The sequence below is a fragment of the Lipotes vexillifer genome, unplaced genomic scaffold (assembly GCF_000442215.2).
Source record: "Lipotes vexillifer unplaced genomic scaffold, Lipotes_vexillifer_v1.1 scaffold258, whole genome shotgun sequence".
In the NCBI taxonomy this organism is placed as follows: Eukaryota; Metazoa; Chordata; class Mammalia; order Artiodactyla; family Lipotidae; genus Lipotes; species Lipotes vexillifer.
In genome coordinates, this window is record NW_006793735.1 from 604960 (window position 1) to 628056 (window position 23097).

Below are 23097 nucleotides of genomic sequence, written 5' to 3' on the forward strand. Positions count from 1 at the left end.
AAGCTCAGGTGGAGATAGAGAAATAATTCAAAGGAATCTGAGCAGATGAAGAAGTTAGAAAGAAGGCGGTCAGCAAGTTACAGAAAGCCAAGTTGAATTTAGACAGTTTCCTAATCAACCATGCAGTCTGTTTTGCATCGTGGTGATTGCATTAAAGGAGCCATTGTGTCTATTTCTGATAAAAGGAAAAATGACCATCAGAAGATAGCAACCAGAAACAATTAACTTACCAACTGGCTTATTAGGCCTGGAATAATTAAGGTAACTGAAGTGGTCTTCTGGGGAAAACTGAACAAAGCATCTCCCCAGGAGGTGCAGAATGTGTCCATACTACAGGGTTCACTCAAACTACCTTCAAGTTTTTCTTGCCTTATCTTCACTCTCCTGCTCCTGAGTAAACCAGGGTGGAAGAGTGTTGGATATGGCCCTATGTTTCTACTCAGCGCCAAATTGTCAGTTCAGTTAATAAGATAAGTGGGACTGGAGCCTGAGTGCTCTGCTGGGCTATTAGCTATCATTTTAACTATGCCAGATTAATTACTAGGGGGTGTGTGATCTCCATCTCCCATAGATCCTGCGCTGTAGACTAGCATTCTGATGAAAGGACTGGACCTCCCTGGCAAATGAACTAGTAAAATACAATTGAGTATATTATGAGAACATGTATACCTATAAATTTCTCTATTAAAATTAAAAGTTTTACTTTTTATTTCTTCTTTAATCATGTAGAAGTTAAATTCCTACTCTTTTTGTACTTCTTTACTATCATTCTACCCCCAAAGCTGCTTTTGTTTTCTTTCTTTCTTTTCTTTAGTTTTTCCTAAAGCTTCTTTTTGTTTTAAGTGAATTTGGGGATTCAGAAAAAGGAGTCATTGTTCTTTTATTCTTGTGGCACTTTTCACAAAATTTATATTGTTGTGCCTAAACACATTTTATTAACTCGTTAGCAATCTTTCAAAAAAGAGAACCCACTTTCCTGCTTCTTCAGAAAATAACACTTTTCTTGCCTGGATCAAATGAGGGAGGATTCAGTTTTTCAGTCACTGTTGTCTCTGTAGTTATCATGTTTCCTCCGGTGCCGTTGGACCAGTTGGCACCAGTTGGCAGTGACCCAGCTTTGCTGAGTCATTCATGTCAAAACATGTCTCAAAAGATGAGTAATTATGAATATGAGTTGGCTTTGGTGTTTGCTGTTGGCAGTAAGAGTAGTCCTTCCTTTTGGGGAAGGTTTATTTGGTGTTGATGTAATGAACAAATCCTAGGTAGAAACAATGACAGCGTTGACATCTCGAAGTAAAATATTTGGGAAAACACTCTAGTTAGTCTTTATAACACTACAAAAAAATTCTTCCTAAGTTTAAGAGATCAATTTTAAAAGTGTATGTGTGGATGTGGTAAAACACTTTTTTCTAATAGTGCTTCATCTCACAGTTGTCATATATATTTTGGCAGGGGGGAAGGAATCTTTATGTTCAATTTAGTCTTCCTGTGTCTTTTCAGAAACATGGTAGAAATTTGTTAGTCAATCTTCATATAATTGCAAAAAGCTTTAAATAAAATAGTTGGAGTGCTGTGAAGGGCAGAAGTCTACTAAGCTCATTTAATCTGTCATTCAGAAGCTGTCGCTCTACAAACGCTGTGCAAGCTATATGCCGTTTTATCAGTCATGTGATTTGCCAGTCTGGTACTTCCACAGAAAGCCCACAGTTTTGCTTATGTAAGCAAATTAATAGCAGAAGCAGCCCAGAGTCTGAGGATTTTGTTCACTCTGGCTGCCCACATTCAAGGGGGTAAAAGGTGATTTCTGTGTTATTTCTACATAAGAAAAAGTAATTTTGGAAATGTGTAAGGTTTTCTTCTAAAAGGCAATATCGTGCTTCTCTTTTTGTGAAATTTTAGTGGCAAGATTTATTTGAGATACACATGAAAACATTCCAGAGAATTCTTAGATTAGTGTTGATGTCCTAAAGTAATAGGAGCTGCCATATAATATGTAATCACACACCCACACACTTCTACAGTCATTTAAATATAAATGTATCACATTGGCATTGAAGTCCATATTCTCCAAAAAATCCCTAGAGTTTTCAAATTTCAAGCATAGGAAAGTAATCAAACGAAGCATTAGATAAAAATCTTTATACCTCTAAAACCCAGACATTTGATATAAATATATACAGATATTTCATTATGTGTATAATTATATAACATATATAATAGACATATATACAGTTATTATATACATATAATTATAATAAAATATATAAATTTAGTTCTATATTTGGCTTTCTAGAATAAATACATATTTAAAAGAAATTTTAAATATGTATTTTGGATTATTCTTATTATTTATTAAAATATTCTTTCCTGACTGGAAGGGGGTGTGTCTTGTTTAGGAATAGATTTCATGTACAAATGAATTTTCTTTGAAGTTGCTGAGACATCAGGGGTGGGAGTGGGGGAGTAGATGGTCAAGTACCTTGAGTAAGTGATTAAAAACATTAGCCACTTTGAATAAATTAGAAATTAATTCTATTTTAAATTACTATTTTTAAGTAGAATAGAGTCAATTTAGCTCAAGGTTTGTGATATGTTCACCAAGATAGCTTTTTTTCTAAAATGTTTTCAAATTCCAAGCAGACTTAAAGGAGGTAACCAAGGCTGACACAAAATTATAGAATATTATCACTATAAAGGGGATACACTTGTAGGTTCAAGCATTTCAAAATAGTTTTCACAGTATGTCGTAGATTAGTTGATTGTAGGACTCAGAGTTGCAGCTGCATATCTTTCAGTGCAATAAGGTGGGGAAATGTCAAATGTCAACCCATGACAAAGGGAACAAGTGTACATGGATCAGAACCATGGTTCTCAAGTTTTAGCAGCCTCAGAATCCTCTAGAGGGCTTCTCAGAACACAGATTGCTGGGCCCCACCCACCCCCAGAGTTTCTGATTCTGCAGGTCAAGAGGTAGGGCCCAAGAATTTGGATTTCTAAGTCCTCGGTTCCCACTGCTGGTCCCAGACCATACTTTGAGAATGGCCGGGTCAAAGGAAACAACTCTTGCAGTTCTAAAGAGAAAAAGCATATGTATGACCTGTGATAAATTTGACATTCTTCAGCGGACATTACCTGGAAACCTAAAAACTAGATTTCATAGACATCCAGTATAATGATGCTGAAAACAAGAAAATCACGGACATTTACAACGAAAGGTGCCTTAAAGACCCAGGTTTGCATCTGACTGAATTCCACTTAGTAGCCTTGTGTTCTTGTGGTAGTCTTGTGATTTGAGTATTTCCTTTTTTGTAAAATACTACTCTTCTCTTCCCAGCTCTTAGAGTTTCTCTAAGAAGATGAATTTATAACCATTATGTCATTTTAAGTAGCTAGTCATCACCACCTATTAGTCTGCTTGGCCTGCCATACAAAATATCATAGACTGGGTGGCGTAAACAACACAGATTTCTTTCTCACAGCTCTGGCGGCTACAAAGTCCAAGATAAACAGGCTGGCATGGTTGGTTTCTGGCGAAGGCTCTCTTCCTGACTTGTAGATAACCAACTTCTCACTTTATCCTCACATCCTCATATGGCAGAGAGAGAAAGAGAGAGAGAGAGAGAGCTCTGGTGTGTCTTCCTCTTTTTAGGGCCCCATTCTTGAGGCATCATTTAACCATTATCACCTCCTTGCAGGCCTGTCTCCACATACAGACACATTAAGGGCTAGAGCTTCAACATATGAATTTGGAGGGGACACAAACATTCAGTCCATAACACCACCACACAACCCCAATTCAGCAGACAGGAACATTGAGATCTAGAAAGGTGAATCAAGTTTCCCCCGAGTCCCTGCTTAGGTACACAGAGAGGACTGGAAGCCAGCATTCCCTCCCGATGTGCAATCCAATACACCATCTATCATCCTATATAGCTCTCTGCGGTCGCCCATTACTGGTCATCCCATAGGTGGACATTAAGAAGCTGTTTTGCCTCAGTGCTCTAATTATATAAAATAACCATCTACTAGGAAGTATCATAATTGGCCAGTATTTATTTATTGAACCCTCACAGGGATAATCTTTTCCACAAACACTCCTTAACAGTTTACTTCCCTCTTGGCCCCTATAGCTTATTAGGAGAGAAAAGTCCTTCAAAAAAAATGTGCACAAAATTAGAGCTGAAGGGTGGTTGTTGCCATCCACTCATCCTTCCAGTCCCTACACAGCCTCCTCCAAGAGGGCCTTGACCAGACGTGAGAAGCACCATGGGGAGAGACAACACATACCTTTCTTAGCCCAAAACCCTTGTGAGAGTCTCCTTTTAAATTTGTAGGAGAAGCCCGAGCAGAAAGCAATGGAAACTAGAATTTCTGTGATTTTTCTCTAAAGAAAAAGAAGAGACAAAGTATCGCCACCCCCTTGTGTTTCCAGTAGCACATAAGCATTTGAGTGGGATTGTAATTTTATCCTAGTGGTCATTGTGGGAATGCATCCTAAAGAGGAAAATATAGGCCAATGTGAAAGAAAAATGGAAGAATGAGAAAAACAGATTAACAGGAAAAGATACTGATCTTCCTTCTGCTAATAGTTAGTGTGGTCATACCACCATCTAAGCAGCTGACCTGATTCTCGGACTCATAAATAGTAAAAGGAATGGGGGTGATATGTGTCACTGCCTTGTTGTACTCAGCACCATCTGGCCAGTGCTTTTTTTGCCATATCAATATGGTGACTTAATTTAAATATAAGTCAAATCCCATTTACCTCTGAGAAGGCTTATAAAGCATGAGACCCTGTCTCTTGGCGTCATGTATAACACTCTCCCTGGGTACCTTCTTGGAACCCCATGTTGGTCACCAAGAACAGAAATCCCCTTTCGACTTGCAGAAAAGAAACAAGCTGGGCAGCCTGGAGATTCTGAAGCAGGATACTGTGAGACTCTGGAAGGACCAAGCACATTATGCCACTGTGGTTGCCCCCATTATGCTCACAGCAGACATAGGCTCATTAGCATTTTCCTCAGAAAGATTGATAGATGAGAAATGGTTCAATGAAAATAAGCCCTATTTAGGTGTGATGAGAGAGGCCGAAGCGTTTCAAATTTGCTATCTATCTGAAATCAGCATTGGAGTAAACAACGATTCACTACAGTAGTCCAATCAGTGCCATCTTGTCAGCAAAGCTATTTATCATCAATAAATGTACAAGGCAAGGGGAAAGTTTTGCACAAGGTTAAATAGAAAAATTACTGGGATAAAGGCATTTTTACCCATCTTTTATTCCTAAATATTACCTATTTGTGTCAAGTAATATGAAAATAGTTCTGAGTTACTGGTAATTGAGAAGGGGGTGAGGGGTGGAAATCACAGTAATGCAAAATATCTTACTTTATTTTTCCTTGTAAACTCACAATGCTGAGAGGTTTTCTTGGTTTTTTGACTTGATGCATTTCAATTTAGTATACTGATACCCCTAGGCATCACCTCTGACTCTAGGAAAAACAAAAAGGGCAGACATAATATCTTAATTTCAGAGTCTTCTGACACATTACTGAGATCTGAAGATAGAAGGCAAAAAAATGTAGAGGGTCGCTCTTTATAGAGTGACACAGGGGCAGGCAGGAGACACCTGAAATGAATGAAGTAGGATGCCATCGTCCTAGTTTCTAGTCTTGGCTATGCCACTTACCAAGCGGAAGACCTTGGAGTGAGCAATTTAAGTTCTCTGAGTTTCTGTTTCTTCATCTGTAAAGTGGAATAATACCATCTGGCTCAGATGTCTGCTGTGAGGTTCAAATGGGGATGCGCCTCTGAAGAGCCTTGTGTCCAGCTCAGCCTCCTTTGGTCAGAACCAAGTCTAGAATCCAGGACCACTGCTATTTTGTCTCATGCCCTTTCCATCAGCAGCTCACACTTCCTGAGCGTTGAGTTGGTTGTTGCATCACATTTTCACTTTGCTTATTCCCACTGTTTTCCTAGTAAGCAGTTTGCATGCCTTCTGTAAGATACTGTCAGTTACTCTAGTCTGGTGCCCTTTCGGGGCTCCTGGCTCCTCTGCCACTGCTCGTGTTGGCCATTGTGAATATAGCAAAGTTGTTACACAGTGGTTAAGAGGGAGGCTTTCACAGTCAGGAATCTGAATGAAAACTGGCTACAGCCAGGTAGTAGCTATATTACCTTGGGGAAATTAACCAGCCTCTCTGAGCCTCAGGCTGCTCTGCTATAAAATGAGGAAAATTCTATCTACTTCATAAAGTAGTTGTTAGGATAAATAAGTTGCTGTAAACAAAGGCTTAGCAAAGTTCATGGCATGAAATAAGTGCTTTATAAATGTCAGGTACTGGGGTGGGTAAGTGGTGGGAGTTGATGGTAAAAGCCTTAGATTTAGTAGGTATAGAATCCCCTTGGATTTCTTCAGGACTGAGTTATAATTCTAAACAATAAAGTCTCTTCTGAGGTCATAGATACAAATGTGTCCTTGGATCAACCAAGTACAGAAATGAGGGGAACAGACTGTGTGTAAGAAAAATAAGGAGTGAGAAGGACAGTGGCTAATATCACAAGCTGGCCCCTCTAGAAGAAGCAGCACCTACCAGCCCCAGCTAATTGCCATCTTGTTGAAAACTGGGCTCAGGATCACCACATATACTAATTTTTCAAGAGAAGCAATTAATCTGCTGCTTTTAAAATGTTTAAAACCAGTTTTTAAATTTTATAGCAATGTGTAGTCAAACAAAATAGTGTGGTTCTGTATACAGCCCTGGGGTTCCAGTTTGTGACCTGTTACACTCATGAGACTCTAAGATCAAAGGAGAGTAGGATGCCGACATGGGCCCGAGAGGGCCTCTGCTGTCCCCGTTTCTCTCCTGCTTTACACCCTCTCCCTTGAAAACTAACCTAACCTAGTTGTCGATCTGATTAAAACAATAGACATTAAGATATAACTGTCAGGGCTTCCCTGGTGGCACAGTCGTAAAGAATCCGCCTGCCAGTGCAGGGGACATGGGTTCGAGCCCTGGTCCGGGAAGATCCCACATGCCACGGAGCAACTAAGCCCGTGAGCCACAACTACTGAAGCCCGCGCACCTAGAGCCCGTGCTCCAAAACAAGAGAAGCCACCGCAGTGAGAAGCCCGTGCACCGCAACAAAGAGTAGTCCCCGCTCCCCACAACTAGAGGAAGCCCGCACGCAGCAACGAAGACCCAGCGCAGCCAAAAATAAATAAATGAAAAGATATCATTGTCAGATGGTCTTCAGTCCCCCGGAGGTTCAAGTACCTCAAAAGGGAACTTGTTACCTAAAATGTAAAAAATCCCCATTTGATAAAATGAGTAGGTCAGATATTTGTAAGTGGAAAGTATTGCTGATATTTCCTCTTCAGGACTTTTACTACCTCCTAGTCTTACCAACTTAGCAACTCAGAGAGTAAACAAGGTGCCCGCCTTGCAGAGTAGCAAGTACCCAGCTTTCCTCCACCAGTCCCTGTTCCCCAGTTTTGCAAACAGTAATGCAAACCACAGGGCTCAGTGAAAAACTGTAACCACTGAAAAAGAGAGACCATGAGTTACCACTTCAAGTTCAACAAATATCTTAAATGCCATTATATATCTTTATTTTAAGATATTAATGTACAGCCTATGTTCATTAGATGCAGCATAAAAAACTGGACTTTCAGACTGGAAAAATATATAGATGTAAGTAATTTTCAAATAGCCCATTTTTTTAATCTAATGGGGAAAAGTGCTGGCAGCATGTTTAGTCACTGAGAAAAATAAATGCAAAATTGAAATGACGTGAGCTGACACGCTGAATGTAAAAATGATGTGATATATGAAAATAACAGGCCAGGACAGTAATGCTTAAACTCAGCCATTTGGAACACAACTTGAAAAGAAACCATTCACCCTTCCACTGTGGAAGGTTTGTTGTGCTTTTACTGATTTTGTGTTTGGGGAATTTGTTTTGTTTTGTTGGTGCTGGTGTTGTTTTAAGTAGATTCATCTGGTCAGTCTGAGAACTGTAGACATTAGAGCTGGAAGGAATTTCAGAAGATAATCGAATCCAGTGGTTTTAAAACTGTGCTCCCTGGACCCCGTTCCCAGCCACTTTGAACAGAGGAGGGGGCTCATGCACGTGGCGTCACCCCTTAGAGAGTAAGTTGGCCCCAGGTACGCAGACAAGCTTTGGGTGATGAAAGGGCGCTGCTGCTAAGAAGTTTGATTATATTGGTTCTACGTCAACCAGAATAAGTTGAGTCTTAGATAAGGAAGTAGCTTGACTGTGTCACTAGGTTATTTTATATCACAGGGACTATTAGAATTCGGGTCTGCAGCCTCTCGTCCTGGCTTCATTCATCTATCCCTGTAACTGCCTTCCTAAATTCAACTGCTCCTTAGCCTTTCTTCCAAACTCCCTCATGCTGGTAAGCTAGGCATACCAGTCAATCCAGAGAAATCACTTGAGAGGAGTGTGTCTTTCAAGTGCACAGCTAACTCATTAAATTTGTCTGATAAGCTTTCATGAAAGGATGTTTATATGAGATGCTTCCTACTTCATAACGAGGTTCTCACAAACTTTGTGACAACTTCCCAGTTTTAAAAGTGGAATTTGAATCTCCTAAGATGCCCCTAATGAGCTTAGCAGAGTGTTTCCTCCACGTTGAAGCAGAGGGTTTTTTCCACAGCTCATCTCCCAGGTCTTCTGCACCTGGATCAACTTATCATCTCCCTTTCAATTGGCCTTGGGGATTGTGAGCCAGGCCCCACAGTTCAGCATCTGGCTGCCTAGTCGGTCCGTTCTGAATGGGTTGCCAGTGCTTTGTCTAATGAACCTTGCCTGTGACTCTCACTGGTTACTGATTCCATCAGTGTCTATTGTCATAAGGGCTTCAAAAAACAGTTGTGGGTGGAAATATTTATACTGAAAAGATTTATGTTACAAATTCAAAATCTGATAAATAAAAATGACTAAGGAACAGAAAGACCGTACAAATGTTTTTTTCTTTTTTTGATACTTAAACAGCAGAGAGAGTTTAGAGAGTAGACTTCCCTTCCTTCTCCTCTGACTTTGGACCTAGATGCCTGTGCTCTGCCATTGCCCTGACCTTGTCACTTCTGTGGTTGTGCTATTATTTCTCTCCCATCCAGACTTTGCAGTACATGTCTTTTCCTTTCTGCTCAGCCCCACTCTCTGATCCCCGCCTTTGGAATGTGTCTCTTATTCTGGCACTGCATCTATAAGGTTTGACAGAAACACAGTTCTTGCAAACCTGCTTTTTTTTTTTCTTTAATGCTCCATTGCTTCCTTCTCTTTCTTCAAAACAACTCTATAATTCTGTCATTTCCATTTTTAGTCATTAATTTTTCACATGGTCTACCCCCAGACAGGGTGAGTACCACTTCCTTCCTGTCTTGTGATCTACGAAAAACACATGCACACACAAATCGTCATTCAATACAATTGTTATTTATTCCTCATCATAGTATTTTTTGGCCAAATGATCTCATTCTTGAAATATATGAATAAGTGACTTATTAAAGAAATGGTGAGAGAATGTACCATCTCGGCTTTGTGCTAGAGGTTCTGAATAGAAAGAAATGTTCATTCATCACTCTTTTCTAACTAAATTATCTCATTTGTATAATTAATGAATAATTAATGAATTCTTGTAGAAAAACACTAAGCATGGAAGTCGTTTTCTTCCAGTCAAAGGTTGTCCAGTTATCACTTCCCTGCACTCTCAGCTTTTATCTTTAAACTTTAAATGTGTCCCCAAAATTGACCCATTAATTTCTGTGAACTATGGGAATAGCTTCTGAAAAAGAAATGAGTGACGGTGCATCAGCTGATGGATTTTTTTAATCAAGTCGTTTAGTACAGAATAAAACAAATTGAAGCTCACAAACAGGCTTAGTTATTCTTAAACTTTTAAGCTAAAGATATAAAACCTTAGGAACATTTAAAAAAAAATGGAAGAAATTTGTCTTTCACTAAATGAGTGAGCAATCTTACCCTTTCATCCAGACTCCAAGGAACTTGATTTAAAATCCTTCCATTGTGGTTCTATGAACCACAGTAGCCATACAAGACATGCATGGACCCCAGCACTGCTTGGGTTACAGGTGACAGACACTCAAGACACAGAGAGAAGTGATGCTTCTCACTGCCTCCCACATATTACGCAGACTCCTCAGCTGGGCTTGCAGGCCAGGGATGGTCCAGTCCCTGACTACCCTGTCCTTCTCCGTGCCCCATTCATACTGAACAGCTTGAAGCACCCCAAGTGTGTAACATTCTTCCTCCCTTTTTGCCTTTGTCCTGTGCATGTATATACATATATGATACACATCACAAAATCTTCTGATATATCCCCTAAGAGTGGAAGGATATAGATGGAGGGAAGGAGCCCTTCTCATGGTTCTGCTAGAGACTTTCGCCTTTGAGAATCCAAATGCTAGGAGAGGAGAAAGAGAATGAACAAACCCCTCTTGGCTCTGCAGACAGACTTCCTAAACCCCATAGATGTGGGGTCGGCGGGGAGTGAGAAGGGTAAAAAAAAGAAAACAAAAGTGAAGCCTATTCCTAAAAAGGATAAGGAGCAAATGGGAAAACAGAAAAATCTGAGAACCTATTGTTTATAGAAGTTTGGTATGTAAACAATTTTGCTATGTGTCTTCCGGGGTTTGGTTGTGGGGGAAATATTTAGTTACATTTAGCACGTTTACACCTTTTGTTCTAACAAAAAACCTGGGGCTTGATTCTGCCCTGTTCCCAAGACGCTTCCTCTCATGTGATACGGGAGGGAGAGCAGTGGAGAACCCAGCAGAACCGATTCAGGGGATGCTGGCAACATTTAGCTGTCAGTATTCAGGAGGGACAACCAAGCAGGGAATCATATGTTTAAAAACTGGTTCTAAGATAGACTACGTGAGCAAAATTAAATTGTCTTCCTCTTAATTATGAGGTAACTTAACTTCCAAAGATACATGGGATGCTGCTTTTGAAAAGAAAAACAGCATTATTTTGATGGGAATGATCTAACTTCCTACTTCATTCATTTACTTTACAAAAACTTCTTAGCCTATTTCTCGCTAGGTATTTGCCAAGTGCTGGGACACAGAAATGACATAAACATAGGCATGGCCTTTAAGAAGCCAACAGTGCAGCGTGGGGCTTCGGTCAATAGGCAGTTACGGTGCAGGTGCTGCAGCAGATTTGGGACTGAGGACTTCAGGGAATACTTAGGACCCTCAGGCCTCTAAGATGTGTATCATTTCCCTAGTCATGGTCCTGAAAGAATTACAGAGTCTTCCTAGAGTTCAGTGTATTCCCAGGACAAGACATGGTTTGGGGGAACAATGACCAAATATGTTTTGTAGAGCCTGGCTGTTCAAAGAGAGGTCCATGGACCAGCAGCATCAGCATCTCCTGCATTTTGTTAGAAATTCATACTCTGAATCCCAGACTGAATCAGAGTCTGTAAAGTTGGGGCCCAGGAATTAGTTTCAACGAGCTTCCAGGGACTTCCGATCCTCACTGTGGCTTGAGGAGCACTGTTTTAGATTTTTCAAATTTGGGGTGTCAAGAAAAGATCAGTTATTATTTTGGTAAAGATGTTAAACTTTTATTTCCAAGGACTACAAAAGAAAAGGAGTTAAGACAAATTAAGCATCTTAAGTCCTTAATTTCACTGTTCCTAACCTTGCAAATATTCCCTCCCAGTTTCATTCATTAAAGTGAACCTACCCAGTAATCAATCCTGTGACCCAGGTTGTTTCCTAAAGAAAGTACAGATGATGGAGACTAAGAGGTAAAACTTATTAAGGTAATCTTTGTCTTAAGCCCTTCTAATCTTAAACCACTTTTATTAAAAGGTTAATAACAACACACAATTATATAGCATTTACTATATGCTATATTCTGTTCTAAACACTTTATATATGTTAACTCATTTAATCCTCCCAACAAATCTATGATGTAGGTACCATCATCCCCATTTCACAATGCACACTAAGGCATAGGGAATTTTATGCCAGGCTGCTGCATTGCACAACCCCAAGGAGATGTGCTGTGCCCACAGTCTGTGTGGCTGTGCATGACTGCTCCAGGTCCAAAGAGTTCACAGTTAGGAAGTTATCCTTTCCTCATGCTTCCCTGACTTCTCAAGGAGATCTGTTATTATCTTGACTGTGCTAGGACTGTAATAGGGTAAAATCTGAGAAAGTCTTTCTGTTTGTAAGGGAAAGATATATAGGATAGGGAAAAGCATAAATCAATTAAGATGGGCAAATTGGAAAAGAAATATTCTCCCTTCCAAAGACAATATTCTTGTGTGTGTGTGTGTGTGTGTGTGTGTAAAAGAAAGAGAGAAAGAGTGAGAGAGGAATAGAGAATGTGTGGATACATAGTCATAAACACACATGCCCAGAAGCAAATCTATGAAAAAGGGCAGTTGCCCAGTCCTTGGATAAATGCCCACCTCTGAGGCCATTGGGACCCTGCACTGTACTGAATCGTAGGACCAGGTAACCAGGCAGCCTTGCAAGGGAACCAGTAAAAGGCAGGTACTGCATTAGGGTTGCTACTCTGGTTCGAGTCCTCCCATCTGAGGTGCTTCTCATGATAAGTTAAATCCTTATTTTGCACCTAGAATTATCTCTGTGCTCACTACATTTGAAAAATTCCATGCCTGGAACAAAAAAGAAAGCGCATCACTTCAGCATTTGTTGAGTAGCTTTCCGTTACTGGAGTAGATTGCTGTGCTCTGGAAATGTCTTTCCGCCAGCTGCCCCACAGGGACTGACCTTTCTACTCAGGCTAAAGTCCCTGCTGAACTATTCAGTACAGCTAGTTTATCCCCGGTTGTTGGCAGATCTCCGGTTTCCCTGCCTGCCCGTCTAGAAAAGTGGTCTGAGAATTGATATTCTGCCAGCCCCTTCAGTCTTTCACTGGCCACAACTCTACCCCTCCAAGCTCCTGGTGATTCCTGCAGCCTCCCAAAAGCAGCACCCAGCCTCTCTCCAGGAGCCTTACCTGTTGGTGCTGGAGAGCTGACAGTCACCCTTGGGGTCCCTTCTCACTGGTTACTCTGCTTATGAGTATACAAAACCCTCCTCAGAAACTTTGAACAAGATCAGAAGTATCACCCATGTTCCCAAGGACTCTTCATTTTACGTAGTCTCTCATTTTTGCATAGTCACAAGCATAATTTAAATTTTTGCATAGTTGCAGTTAGTATGCATTCAGTTTTGTACCTCCCTCTTTATGTAACACTATGCCAGACTCATTTTTTCCACATCACTATTTAATTTTTATAAATGTCACTTTAATGGTTGCCTTATATTGAATCAAGGTGAGCCTTAGGCATTTTTTTGCCCCACAACTTTCCCTGGCTTGTGCAGTGACCATCCAGATCTTTCCCTTCTTCTTTCAGGATGCAAGTTATCAAATTAAAAAGCAGAGGAAGGGATTGCAAGAAAATTGTGTACATTGCTATAATTAGACATATACTGATTTACCATGAATTATGCATATTTATGGGAATTTGCACATTGTCATCCTTTCATATCCCTCTGCACCTTTAAATATCAGTGGAGATGCCACCACACACGTTGCACTGCTTTTGTAAAACCTCAAGTTTAAATCACATCCTACACTGCAGTTATACAGGATTCTGCTTCCTGAGGCTGACCACAGCCGAATCACAAACATGGATTTGCATAAATTTGGTTTGCATGAATTTTTAAGTTTGCTGAGAAGGGAAATTGACTAAATATTGTTAGAGCCACAAATAACTTGGGATATAATTTACTCTGGTACCACATGCATTGAGGACACAGATGTATGGACCCACTAGGATAGTCTAATACCAAAAAGATACACAGACTTAAAGACCTATATTGAAGTCTAAACAACTTATATGAACAGGGTAACAGACTTAAGTCCTATGACTTCTTCATATTGAAAGGCAATGACAAAAATAAATAATTGTGAATGCATTTTAGAATATATAGTCTTTTGTAAGTATTCTACACTTTAAAATTGTTGCTCGGGTCCCAAAATGCAAAACTCTTACATTAATGCATATCCAAGGAGTACAGGAAGTTAGTTTAGCAGAACTGAAATACAAGTGAGGATGCTAGGATTCAAGTTTCTGGCTTTGCCAATGGCTTTTTCTTTGACCTTGAACAAATCTCTAAGCCTTGACGTCCCTATCAGCAAAGTGATAATATTTTCCCTACTTCTATCTCATAAGAATTCCTGAAGAATTTCTTAAAGAAAACTAAAAAAAAAAAAAAAAATCATCTGAGCCACTCAAGAGGATTACTTCCTGTGAATAAATCCAAAATGGTATCATCTTCAAGGAAGCCACTTACTAAGGCCCTGGGGTTATGAATCAATCTCTTGTGTCAAAGAGCAATTTAAAAATGAGATCCCCTGTAGAAAATTGAACACATGCAGAACTATTACTTTTAGATCAGTAAAACGTAGGAAGGAAGGCAAAGTGTAGCTTAATTTTATTAATATACAAGTGATATAATTACATTGCATTTCTTTTTGAATGATTCTTTTGATAAATTTCTCTCTAATCATAGTGAGAGGAAAAGTGGATGTTTTCATATTTATGTTTTTCAGCTGTCTGGAAAAGATGACATAAATAGATAGTTCTAGAGAAATAACATTAGTGTTTCTATCACTACTGATTCTATTTTTTTTAATGAGCAAATTTTTTTTCCTGGAAAAGCAAAACTTATTCTGAGGCTTCTCAACTTTATTTAGTAGTCATGAAATTGCACATTCCAAGTAAAAACAATATATCTGCCCCCCCAAAACTAGAAGTCCTCCTAGATGAATCTGTTAACACCTGAGCCTTCTTTAAATTAAAAATGAAAAACATGCAGAGCTTATAATGACTCTTTAGCAGAAAAGTCACATCATATCTCTCAAAACACAGAAAAACCAAGTTAGCTTCAGCAAAGTGCCAAAGAACTTCCTCTCCTGAAGTAAGCTGGCATTTAGAACTGCTCTGTATAGCTTTGAAAGGAATCAGGCTCTCTATCAATAAAGCGTCTTTGGAACGATTGTTTCAGGGTACCCTGGTGTGAAAGAGTAGTAACCACCAGTGAGTTTTTATTATTCTTCCTTATATAGAAATCTGCTTCTGACATCACAGGGGAGGCCCATGATCAGCTTCCTCAGAACTTCCAGACTATCAGGAAGAAAAAAAAATAATCCGAAAAACATATATAAGGTTTAAAGTTCATGGTGAGGCCAGATTTGGGGACAGGGTGCAGAAAAATTTAGTTAAGTCAGCTTGTGCAGAGGTCATTTTAAACACATGCATAAGCATTGTGGATGAGATTAGTGGAGTTGGGTGGATCACACTTTATACCCCAGCTGTCCAATTTAGTTTCATTATGACAGGAGTGGGGAAGGGGTGGGAATAAAAGGAAATTAACGTTGTTGAGCATCTATCAATACTATGTGCCAGACAACAATCTGAGAGATATTATTATTATGCCAATTTTTAAGAATGGGGAAAAAAACCCCAAGGCTGAGAAGGGTTGAGAAACTTGAAAAGAGTCAAATAACTAGTAAAACAGGAAAAATGGAACTGAAATAAAGTCTCCTTCCAAAACCCATGCTCTTCCCGTCAACTGCCTTCGTACAAGTCATCAGGAAAATTAAACTGCACTGCATTTTGTTTAATTTAAAGAGACAGTCATTAGTTACTGTACATTGCCTAGCACCCATGGGAGTTTAAATAAAAGAGTCTTCTTTAAAAAAACAAAAATTGTTTAAGTCAGCAAAGAGAAAGGTGGGGCTGCATCAGAGTCAAAACAAAGCCCCTGGTGGTCACCTGCTTCGGAATTGCCAGTCCCTTCTTGGAGATTCACTGGAAGAAGGCAAGTGCTAAATAAGGGAAGTGAGCAGGCAGAGGGTTCTCTTGAAACACAAGAAACAAATAAAAATGAAGAATGTAGTGTCCTATGCCCCAGCTTGCACACAACTGTGCCTATGTTTTACTCGTAATTGGCCTAAAGATAAATTGTACTGGAAAAGTGACTCATTTCACTGGTTTTTTCTCCCATTCTGAGTACCAAAGCTCCTATATTCATGGCAGATTTTTTTCTTCACTAAAAGTTAATTCCTGAGCTTGTTCTTGTAGAACTACTACTTAAGTAAAGCTATCCAAGGCAGGTGCAAAAGAACAAAAAAGAAATCTCTTTGGAACTTAAGAAGCAGTGAAGTTTCCCAGTAGCTAGATGAGCTCACCCCTCACATCCCTTCTGGGATTTACGGAATTAACAATGTTGGGAAACAGAAGAGTTAAAATTTTTCATAATTTTTCCAGAAAACTAAAGTAGATGAAGGGGGTTGCCTATGCAAAATATTTCACCCTTGGGGATATTTTGAGTCCCTTGCCCACTTTTAGCTTCATTAGTTGCCAAACATTTCCTTTCTCACTGTATCCCTTTCCAGCCCTTCCACTTCCTTCATGATTTGCTGCATGTTGGCCTTTGAGTCTCTTTCTCAGAGACGCTGTTTGCTCCTTCACTTTTGGTGGAATGGATTTCCCAACATCATTCTGCCGTTTCCACCCAGAGTCATGGCGAGGCCCCCAGAGTTCACAGACTCTCCATCACCAAGGATGGGTCATTTAGAGACACTCCTCACAGCACTGTGGAAGCCAACTTAAAGACACATATAAATGATACAGCCTTCTTGCTTCTCAAAACAAAATGAAATGAAATCTTTTAATGTTAAGTAGATCAAGAATTTTTATTAAATAATGCAGACCTCCTTGATTACACCTGCATACAAATAGATTAAATAGCACCAGCAGTAGAATCTTTAAATAAAAATAACTATGCACAGTTTATTCAAGCCACTTTGTTTCATTGCTTTTAATTCAATCATCATCACTGTCATCATCGCCATCATCATCATCATCACATTGTTGAACACCACTGTGGACCAGGTGGCATACACATTGTTCCTGCTCTTGAGAGGTATATGTTCTCTATATATTTATGAAATTAATGCCTAAACAAAGTGGCTTGTAAAAGGCAGAAGTTTCTCTCTCACTTAAAAGGAAGTCTGGAGTTTCGCCATCCAGGGCTGGCATAGGAGCTTCCCAAAGTCATCAGGGATGCATGCTTCTTCCAGCTCTCTGCTCTGCTATACCTTGAAAGAAGGCCTACTCCTTATATTCTAAAATGGCTATTTTGAATCTCCATCCATTATCTTTGAGTTCCAAGAAGCAGGAAAGAAGAAAAGAGGGAAGAGAAAGGCAGGGACTATCTACCGCTCCTTTTTTATCCCCTTTTCGTTTTCTTTTATCCACTCCTCCTTTTAAGGAGACTTCCCAGAAGTTCCATAGAGTCCTTTAATTTATGTTTCATTGCCCAGAACTTAAGTCATATGATCACACTGGCTACTGGAAAGGGGTAGGGCCTAGGAGATATAGAGTCATTTATTCTGCATGGTAATATGTCTACCTAAAAAGCATGTTACTAAGGGAGAAAGGTATTGGGGTAGAAAACTAGCAATCTCAGCCATAATTGTCATTCTAAAATTGTCAAAAATAAATTTCACCTCTGAAGTCAGTGACAAAGGAAAATAGCATATATCACACATTTTGCAAATTTTTCTTAACAATTTTATCTTACAAACTCACAGAGTCCAATATTGTTTAATTAAGGTGCGGGTAGGGAGACAGGAAGAACTGTTTTCAGAGAATATGCAAAGTATCTGCAGTGGCGTCTCCAGCATTTCGCAATACAAGAGGGAAGAGACTCACCTGTGTATATTCTAAAACAAGAAAAGGCCAGCAGTACTTGGATCTTGTGGAATTAATAATTTCACTGCAGTCTGATACCCTTTGCCATTAGACAACACACATTTTGGTCCAAGCCCTTTCTCATGTTACCCTGTTTCAGAATGCTCACCACTTTCATCTCAGCCTTTCCTCATTCATCACTCACCTCATCAGTTCTTTAAGCTCCCCTTTGCTTTGTCCCCTTGGGACATACAGTGTCAGTGAGGGGCATGTTATCATGATCGTACTTTTCTCTCTCACACATCTTAGTGTGTATTTTCAACTAGACTCTAAGTGCCTCAATAGCTGTCCAGTCCTACTCCTGCCATTAGCTCCCATAGGGCTTACTGGGGTGTGGTGTATGAAACAGGCCCTCAGCAGACACTATGAGTACAAATAAAAGATGTGAAAAGATAAGAAAGAAGGATTTTTTTCATAAGGCTGCCCTAATTGTCCAGCAAGTTTGACTATGACACATACTGAGACCCCAGCACCGCAGGGCAGCAGGAAGGGAGCAAAAGCTGACCCGAACATAAAGAAGCTGCCCATGCAATGCAAGTACCACTAACAGAGGAAGTTCAGGTGGCAGTGGGATTTCAGGCACTGCTTTGTGCTTCAGCCACAGTTCCACAATACTAAGGAACCTGTCCTTTTGCAGCAGACCCTCAGCAAAGGCTGATGGTTCAGGAAAGAGGCTGACAAGTGGTTAGGTGAGGTGTTGAGGTCTCAACCAAGATGAGGATAGGTTCCCAGAGCAAATGATGTTGCAACCCAGTTGTACAGACTGGGCCAGCATTGCCAGCCCTTATAAGGAAGAAACTACATCTTGTTCGTCTTGATATTCCCAGCACCTAGCACTCTCCTGCTCAGTAGATTTTTAATATATGCTTGCCCCTCCCGGTCCCTTGTCCATGACCATAAGACTACTCCAGACTCCACCTTGCTGGTGGAATGAAGCTACTAATTCCTCCTACCTTTGAGGACTCCATTGGTTTCACCTTGTATAAGGAAGGTAGCATGTGGGAGTGGGGCGAGAAGGCCACCTGCCCCACTCAGGTTCTTTATTTGTACTTGGGAACAAAACACCATTCTCACTGCTATGGACGGCAGTCCAACGTTAACGTAAGCAACCTTGTGTGCAGTTCTACCAGATGTGTTACAGGAAAGTAGAGGCTTCAGGGACTCTAAATTTAAAATATAGCAATTGGTTGGCCTTTCATAATTTAGAATACTGGGTACAACTTAAAATCATGCTGACCGAGTTTTTACTGACATGGAAAAAAATGCTTGCAACATATTAAGCAAACACAAGACAAAAATTTGGAAAGATCCAACTGTGTTAAAACATGCTTAGCAGAAAAGACTCTAAGGAAACATTCTAAATTATTAAAAGTTATTATCTCTGGATGTTGGATTTTGTGTGTGTGTGTGTGTGGTACGCAGGTCTCTCACTGCTGTGGTTTTTCCCGTTGCGGAGCACAGGCTCCAGACGCGCAGGCTCAGCGGCCGTGGCTCGCGGGCCCAGCTGCTCCGCAGCATGTGGGATCCTTCCGGACCAGGGCATGAACCCGCGTCCCCTGCATCGGCAGGCGGACTCTCAACCACTGTGCCACCAGGGAAGCTCTGGACGCTGGATTTTTAAACTACTTTTCTGTTCTTTTTAGTTCCATATTTTGCAAATCATTAATTCCCCCCAAAACAATTTTTTAAAATAAAATACTACAAAACTGACTAAAAATAAAAAAATAATGAGAAAGAGCTGTACAGCTAATCAGACTAGAAATAATGCTGTTCCAAACATCAGCTACAAATAAAGCCATGTATTTCCTCTACATAGAAGAGACACAGTGGAATTAGAACCAGGAAAGCTAGTCGTAGGATCTGCTTACTCTTTGTGTGGCCTTTAATTAGATATTATTAAAGTCTCTTCCCATGAATATAGATATACTGATTGCTTGTGTTGAAAATTTCCATCAGCAAAAGTGTTTCTTTAAAGCTTCTTAGTTGCCAGTTTATATAATTGTGTTATAAGTGCATTTCAACAATGAGCATTCATAGCTTTAGCGGCTTCAGGTTAGTAAAAGTCTCCTGTGCTTCCACAGAGGGAATATCTGAGGTAAGCATTCCTTTTGTTTTTCTAGTACTTTGTTTTCTCAGTGACTGGTGGGGATGGGGGATCAGGGAAAAGTAAAGAAATGTAGCCCGTGCCTACCCAGTTTTACAGGTGATAGTATCATTTATAATTTTCCAGGATTGAATTGGTAACTCCTGCAGGGAGGAAATTTCACTGAGCTCTAATTTCACCTCTCTCCTTGGCTCTACACACCTAATTGTATTTCTCCCATTCTGTGTTCCTATTTGTCTCCTCATTCATCTTCTCTGGTGAGATGACAACTATGTCAGCACCCATTTCCAAATTCTCATTTTCTTCCTCGTAATTTCTCACCTTGCTGACCACAGTCAAACAGGACAGGGGGAAGCCGAGCTGTTTTTGGCAGGTACTTTACAAAAGAACAAACAGAAGCTAAAATCCTTTAGGAAAGAAGACAACTTGCTAAATAAGGATCACATTAGGGTTCTGTCTGCCGCTTCTTTTGTGAAGTTTGATAGTTTACTAACTTTAGGAGGTGTCTGTGTCTCAAATGCAAAGACCATTATGAAAATGGGAACTGAACTTCCAGGTCCCTTGCTCTGAAATATAAATCCAGGAAATTTATTTATAATTATAGAAAGTCAAATACATTTTTATTTATTCCTGGATATTAATGATTTTAATTAAGAAAAAGTATCTGATTAATAACAATGTTCTAAATAATAGAACTGATCCCTATACTTATCATTCATTTTTTTCCTTCTTTCAAAAAAACTTTTGATTATAACATGTAAAATATAGTTATTGTAAAAAATTTGGAAACTACAAAGGAAAGAATGCTATTTACTTCATATCAGTATTCTCTTTATATTGTTTTGTTTGTTTGTTTTGAGAATCAAGCTGCTGAAAAGAATAAGCCTTTTAAACCAACCTAGGTTTTAATCTGAACTCAGCCACTTTCTAGCTGTGATTATGGACAACTTTCTTAACCTCCCTAAAATTTTCTTTGGTTAAAAAAATGAGGATAGTCATACCTGCCTCACAGAGTTGGCATGAGAGAAATAATATATCCTCAGCACATAGTAGATGATCAGTTAATAGCAACTATAATAATAACTATTATTATCACCTTTTAAGTTTAAGAGTTTAAGTTTAAACTTTTTTAAAGCATTTTTTAGTGCTTAGGAATGTCAATCTCATTTCTAGTAGATACACCCAGTGTGTAGAACTGAGAAGGACACCACCAATTTGTCAGATGAAAGCACTTTCTCCATGTCTCAGGAAGGGATTTGCCATGTCTGCCCTGCTCATTAGTTTATAAGAGCCTCCATCCAGTTGAAAATTACTGAAGGAAGGGGTCCATGTCTCGTATACCGTGAAGCCCCACACAGCCAGTGACTGCTCAGTGCATACCCATTGCTACTGACACTGGCCCACAGAGATAGTAATCCATGGCAGATGTTGCTCATTGATCCTTCTCTTTTTGTCAATGCAAAAATCCATGTATATCGCAGCCGTATTTTACACAGTTAGAGGTGGGCCCTTGATATCCAGGAGAGCCTGAATTGGCAAAATCTGCCTACACTAATTGAAGGCCTTCCTGGCTCTATGTACTGTGTGGGTGGGAGAGACTCTGGCTCCTGGATTCTCAGTCATAGCTGCACACTGGCACAGCCTGGGGACTTTTCAAAAAACTGATGCTTGGGTCCCACCTACAGGGATTCTGACTTAGTTGGCCTGGAGTTGGACTCAGCTCTAGCTCACCTCACGCCGAGCTTCTGCCCTTTCAGGAGCCACTGAAACCCTGTTATTGACTCTACTTGGAGTTATTAAGAATCCATGTATGCTTTGGGAATCAGCTGTTTTATCTTCTTACTTGCTTATTGTTCTCATCATCATTTCTATTCTAATGTAGTTACTCACCCAACTTTTTCATCTCTGATATTTTTCCTTCGTCAGTCTCCATGTTGGACCTGTAAACAGGGAATTTCAGTGAGGAGATAGGGCTGTCGTGCAGTGAATTTATATTTCCTAAGTCCCTGCCTGTGCCCAGCACTGTCCTAGGAACTATTTCATTTAGTCTTCGCAGCAATCTTGGAAGGCAGGTGGGAGCAACCTGTCTACCATTGAGGAAACTATGATTCATGGATGTTAGTCCACTTACTCTGTATCGTACAGCCAGCAAGAGCATGGACTCAAGTTCAGATCATTTCTGATTTCAAAATACTTCCTCTTTGTGCTCACCATGGGTCACGAAATCAAAGGTTGGGGGTAAGGGGCGACCACATAAAAGAGTGAAGCTGAGTATAAGGCCGTAGGGAGAGGTAAGGACTGTGGCAAACTGGAACATGAATGCCCCAATGAGAACATTCAGATGTAAAATTCTTCAACATTGCAGGTAATAAGACACATCTAAGTATACACTGACTTTAGCTTGCAGGCCACCAGCTTTCAGGCTTTGAAAAATACCATAGTCATACAATTTCACTCTGCAACCACATAGAAGAGGCAGAGAATATACTGTGTGACCTTGAGTGCGGTCACTGAGACAAATGAGAGGAAGTAGAAGGAAGAGGATTCTTCCTTTCTTTCTTTCTTTCTTTCTTTCTTTCTTTCTTCCTTCCTTCCTTCCTTCCTTCCTTCCTTCCTTCCTTCCTTCCTTCCTTCCTTCCTTCCTTTTTGTCTGTGTTGGGTCTTCGTTGCTGCGCGCGGGTTTTTCTCTAGTTGCTGCGAGCGGGGGCTACTCTTTGTTGTAGTGCGCGGGCTTCAGTAGCTTTGGCACGCGGGCTCAGTAGCTGTGGCTTGTGGGCTCTATAGAGTGCAGGCTCAGTAGTTGTGGCTCATGGGCTTAGTTGCTCCCTGGCATGTGGGAACTTCCTGGGCCAGGGCTCGAACCCGTGTCCCCTGCATTGGCAGACGCACTCTTTTTTTTTTTTCCCTTAATATTTAATGGTTATTCTTTTTTGTTTCTCACACACACACTGTATTTTATTTTTACAAGAGATATATAGACTGACACCAATCATTGTAAATGGATAACCACAACAAAAGCAACAATGATGGCAATTACCAAACACGAAACACACACATACTGTGTCATAATATTGACATTCAGTCCAGTAATCCTCCACTGTAACAGCTCCTTTACTTTGCAGTGAAAATTGATTTGTGTATTTTTTGCCTC

At 40.1% G+C, this 23097-nt stretch overlaps 1 protein-coding gene across 12 annotated transcripts in view; it reads left to right on the plus strand.

The window, feature by feature from the left end:
- Window positions 1-23097, plus strand: part of PEX5L (peroxisomal biogenesis factor 5 like) — a 289451-nt gene that overhangs the window by 65985 nt on the left and 200369 nt on the right. The window lies entirely within an intron of this gene.